A 6,000-nucleotide genomic window follows, 5' to 3' on the forward strand; every position below is an offset into this window, starting at 1 on the left:
TGCGTTGGTTTTTCCCGAAGTGGAAGGGATGATGCAGCAAAGTAGCGTAAGTATTTCCCTCAGTTTTTGAGAACCAAGGTATCAATTCAGTAGGAGGCTACGCGCGAGTCCCTCGTACCTACGCAAAACAAATAAATCCTCGCAACCAACGCAAATAGGGGTTGTCAATCCCCATAAGTCCACTTACGAGAGTGAGATCTGATAGATATGATAAGATAATATTTTTGGTATTTTTATGATAAAAGATTCAAGGTAAAATAAAGGCAAAGTAAATAGCAAAGGAAATAACTAAGTATTAGGAGATCAATATGATAAAGATAGACCCGGGGGCCATAGGTTTCACTAGTGGCTTCTCTCAAGAGCATAAGTATTCTACGGTGGGTGAGCAAATTACTGTTGAGAAATTGACAGAATTGAGCATAGTTATGAGAATATCTAGGTATGATCATGTATATAGGCATCACGTCTGAGACAAGTAGACCGACTCCTGCCTGCATTTACTACTATTACTCCACTCATCGACCGCTATCCAGCATGCATCTAGAGTATTAAGTTAATGAAAACAGAGTAACGCCTTAAGCAAGATGACATGATGTAGAGGGATAGACTCATGCAATATGAAGAAAACCCCATCTTGTTATCCTCGATTGCAACAATACAATACGTGCCTTACTGCCCCTACTGTCACTGGGAAAGGACACCGCAAGATTGAACCCAAAGCTAAGCACTTCTCCCATTGCAAGAAAGATCAATCTAGTAGGCCAACCCAAACTTTTAATTTGAAGAGACTTGCAAAGATAACCAATCATACATAAAAGAATTCAGAGAAGATTCAAATATTATTCATAGATAGACTTGATCATAAACCCACAATTCATCGGTCTCAACAAACACACCGCAAAAAAAGAAGATTACATCGAATAGTTCTCCACAAGAGAGGGGGAGAACATTGTATTGAGATCCAAAAAGAGAGAAGAAGCCATCTAGCTACTAACTATGGACCCGTAGGTCTGAGGTAAACTACTCACACTTCATCGGAGAGGCTATGGTGTTGATGTAGAAGCCCTCCGTGATCGATGCCCCCTCCGGCGGAGCTCCGGAACAGGCACCAAGATGGGATCTCGTGGATACAGAAAGTTATGGCGGTGGAATTAGGGTTTTGGCTCCGTCTTTGATCGTTTGGGGTACATAGGTATATATAGGAGGAAGGAGTACGTTGGTGGAGCAACAGGGGGCCCGCGAGGGTGGAGGGCGCGCCTAGGGTAGGCAGGCGTGCCCCCTACCTCGTGGCCTCCTCTTTTCTTTCTTGACGTAGGGTCCAAGTCTCCCGGGTCTTGTTCGTTGAGAAAATCACGTTCCCGAAGGGTTCATTCCGTTTGGACTTTGTTTGATATTCCTTTTCTTCGAAACCCTAAAACAGGCAAAAACATCAATTCTGGGATGGGCCTCCGGTTAATAGGTTAGTCCCAAAAATAATATAAAAGTGGATAATAAAGCCCAATAATGTCCAAAACAGTAGATAATATAGCATGGAGCAATCAAAAATTATAGATACATTGGAGACGTATCAAGCATCCCCAAGCTTAATTCCTGCTCGTCCTCGAGTAGGTAAATGATAAAAATGGAATTTTTGATGCGGAGTGCTACTTGGCATAATTTTAATGTAATTCTTCTTAATTGTGGTATGAATATTCAGATCCGAAAGATTCAAGACAAAAGTTCATATTGAAATAAAAATAATAATACTTCAAGCATACTAACAAAGCAATTATGTCTTCTCAAAATAACATGGCTAAAGGAAGTTATCCCTACAAAATCATATAGTCTGGCTATGCTCTATCTTCATCACACAAAATATTTAAATCATGCACAACCCCGATGACAAGCCAAGCAATTGTTTCATACTTTTGACATTCTCAAAACTTTTTCAATCTTCATGCAATACATGAGCGTGAGCCATGGATATTACACTATAGGTGGAATAGAGTGGTGGTTGTGGAGAAGACAAAAAGGGAGAATATAGTCTCACATCAACTAGGCGTATCAACGGGCTATGGAGATGCCCATCAATAGATATCAATGTGAGTGAGTAGGGATTGCCATGCAACGGATGCACTAGAGCTATAAGTATATGAAAGCTCAAAAAGAAACTAAGTGGGTGTGCATCCAACTTGCTTGCTCATGAAGACCTAGGGCATTTTGAGGAAGCACATCATTGGAATATACAAGCCAAGTTCTATAATGAAAGATTCCCAGTAGTATATGAAAGTGATAACATGAGAGACTCTCTACTATGAAGATCGTGGTGCTACTTTGAAGCACAGGTGTGGTAAAAGGATAGTAACATTGTCCCTTCTCTCTTTTTCTCTCATTTTTTTATTTGGGCCTTTTTTATGGCCTCTTTTTTCTCTTTTTTTCGTCCGGAGTCTCATCCCGACTTGTGGGGGGAATCATAGTCTCCATCATCCTTTCCCCACTGGGACAATGCTCTAATAATGATGATCATCACACTTTTATTTTTCTTACAACTCAACAATTACAACTCGATACTTAGAACAAAATATGACCCTATATGAATGCCTCCGGCGGTGTACCGGGATATGCAATGACTCATGAGTGACATGTATGAAAGAATTATGAATGGTGGCTTTGCCACAAATATGATGTCAACTACATGATCATGCTAAGCAATATGACAATGATGGAGTGTGTCATAATAAACAGAACGGTGGAAAGTTGCATGGCAATATATCTCGGAATGGCTATGGAAATGCCATAATAGGTAGGTATGGTGGCTGTTTTGAGGAAGGTATATGGTAGGTGTATGATACCGGCGAAAGGTGCGTGGTATTAGAGAGGCTAGCAAAGGTGGAAGAGTGAGAGTGTGTATAATCCATGGACTCAACATTAGTCATAAAGAACTCATATACTTATTGCAAAAATCTACAAGTTATCAAAGCAAAGTATTACGTGCATGCTCCTAGGGGGATAGATTGGTAGGAAAATACCATCGCTCGTCCCCGACCACCACTCATATGGAAGGCAATCAAAAAATAAATCATGCTCCGACTTCATCACATAACGGTTCACCATACGTGCATGCTACGGGAATCACAAACTTCAACACAAGTATTTCTCAAATTCACAACTACTCAACTAGCATGACTTTAAAATCACCATCTCCATATCTCAAAACAATTATCAAGTATCAAACTTATCATAGTATTCAACACACTCATAAGAGAATTTTTTTTATTCTTGAATACCTAGCATATTAGGATTTTAAGCAAATTACCATGCTATTAAGACTCTCAAAACAATCTAAGTGAAGCATGAGATATCAATAGTTTCTATAAAACAAATCCACCACCGTGCTCTACAAAATATAAGTGAAGTACTAGAGCAAAATTATATAACTCAAAAGAAATAGGCGAAGCACATGGAGTATTCTAACAAATTCTAAATCATGTATGGCTCTCTCAAAAGGTGTGTACAGCAAAGATGATTGTGGTAAACTAACAAGGAAAGACTCAGATAATACAAGACGCTTCAAGCAAAACACATATCATGTGGCGAGTAAAAATATAGCTCCAAGTAAAGTTACCGATAGAAGTAGATGAAAGAGGGGATGCCTTCCGGGGCATCCCCAAGCTTTGGCTTTTAGGTGTCCTTAGATTATCTTGGGGGTGACATGGGCATCCCCAATATTAGGCTCTTGCCACTCCTTGTTCCATAATCCATCAAATCTTTACCCAAAACTTAAAAACTTCACAACACAAAACTTAAAGTAGAAAATCTCGTGAGCTCCGTTAGCGAAAGAAAATAAAAGACCACTTCAAGGTACTGTAATGAACTAATTATTTATTATATTGGTGTTATACCTACTGTATTACAACTTCTATATGGTTTATAAACTATTTTACTAGCCATAGATTCATCAAAATAAGCAAACAACACACGAAAAAACAGAATCTGTCAAAAACAGAACAGTCTGTAGTAATCTGTAGCTAGCGCAAGATCTGGAACTCCAAAAATTCTAAAATAAATTGCTGGACGTGAGGAATTTATCTATTAATCATCTTAAAAAAGAATTAACTAAATAGCACGTTCCAAATAAAAATGACAGCAGTTCTCGTGAGCGCTAAAGTTTCTGTTTTTTACAGCAAGTTCAACAAGACTTTCCCCAAGTCTTCCCAACGGTTCTACTTGGCACAAACACTAATTAAACAAAAAAAACATAACCAAAACAGCGGCTATATAAATTATTTATTGAATAACAGCAAGGAATAATATTGGATTGTCTCCCAACAAGCGCTTTTCTTTAAAGCCTTATAGCTAGGCATAATATTTCAATGATGCTCACATGAAAGACAAGAATTGAAGCACAAAGAGAGCATCATAAAACACATGACAAACACATCTAAGTCTAAGATACTTCCTATGCATAGGCATCTTATAGGCAAACAAATTATCAAGGCAAGCAAAAACAAGCATATGCAAGGAAGCAGAGAGAAACAATAGCAATCTCAACGTAACGAGAGGTAATTTAGTAGCATCAAAATTTCTACCACCATATTTTACTCTCTCGTAATAATTACATGTAGGATCATAAGCAAATTCAACAAAATAGCTATCACATAAAACATTTTCAACACGATCCACATGCATGCAAAGTTGAGACTCTTCCAAAATAGTGGGATTAACATTAACTAAAGTCATGACCTCTTCAAACCCACTTTTAGTATTATTGCAAACACTATTATCAATCTCATAATCATCATGGGGAGTAAATAATTTTTTAAGATCAAAAGAAGAATCACCCCAATCATGATCATTGCAACAAGTAGAGGACATAGCAAAACTAGCATCCCCAAGCTTAGGGTTTTGCATATTATTAGCATAATTTACATAAATAGAATTTATAATAAAATCATTGCAATCATGTTTTTATTCAAAGATCTATCGTGAATCGCTTCATAAAGTAATTCATCACACTTTTTAGATTCACGAATTTCAAGAAAAACTTCATAAAGATAATCTAGTGCACGAAACTCACTAGCAATTGGTTTGTCATAATTGGATCTCTTAAAAAGATTAGCAAGTGGATGAGGATACATAGATCTTAGGTTCTCTGTTTAGTAATAAATAAACAACTATTACAACCAAATGAGCAAACGAGCCAATTAAGACATAAAAGCAAACAAAAAGACGAACAGGAGAAGGGCGAATAAAACGGCAAGGGTGAAGTGGGAGGAGAGGAAAACGAGAGGCAAATGACAAATAATGTAATGCGGGAGATAAGGGTATGTGATGGGTACTTGGTATGTTGACCTTTGCATAGACCTCCCCGGCAACGGCGCCAGAAATCCTTCTTGCTACCTCCTGAGCACTGCGTTGGTTTTCCCCGAAGAGGAAGGGATGATGCAGCAAAGTAGCGTAAGTATTTCCCTCAGTTTTTGAGAACCAAGGTATCAATCCAGTAGGAGGCTACACGCGAGTCCCTCGTACCTGCACAAAACAAATAAATCCTCGCAACCAACGCAAATAGGGGTTGTCAATCCCTATAAGGCCACTTACGAGAGTGCGATCTGATAGATATGATAAGATAATATTTTTGGTATTTTTATGATAAAAGATGCAAAGTAAAATAAAGGCAAAGTAAATAGCAAAGAAAATAACTAAGTAGTAGGAGATCAATATGATAAAGATAGACCCGGGGGCCATAGGTCTCACTAGTGGCTTCTCTTGAGAGCATAAGTATTCTATGGTGGGTGAACAAATTACTGTTGAGCAATTGACAGAATTGAGCATAGTTATGAGAATATCTAGGTATGATCATGTATATAGGCATCACGTCCGAGACAAGTAGACCGACTCCTGCCTGCATCTACTACTATTACTCCACTCATCGGCCGCTATCCAGCATGCATCTAGAGTATTAAGTTAATGAAAACAGAGTAACGCCTTAAGCAAGATGACATGATGTAGAGGGATAGACTC

Source organism: Triticum aestivum, chromosome 2A (genome assembly GCF_018294505.1).
Source record: "Triticum aestivum cultivar Chinese Spring chromosome 2A, IWGSC CS RefSeq v2.1, whole genome shotgun sequence".
In the NCBI taxonomy this organism is placed as follows: Eukaryota; Viridiplantae; Streptophyta; class Magnoliopsida; order Poales; family Poaceae; genus Triticum; species Triticum aestivum.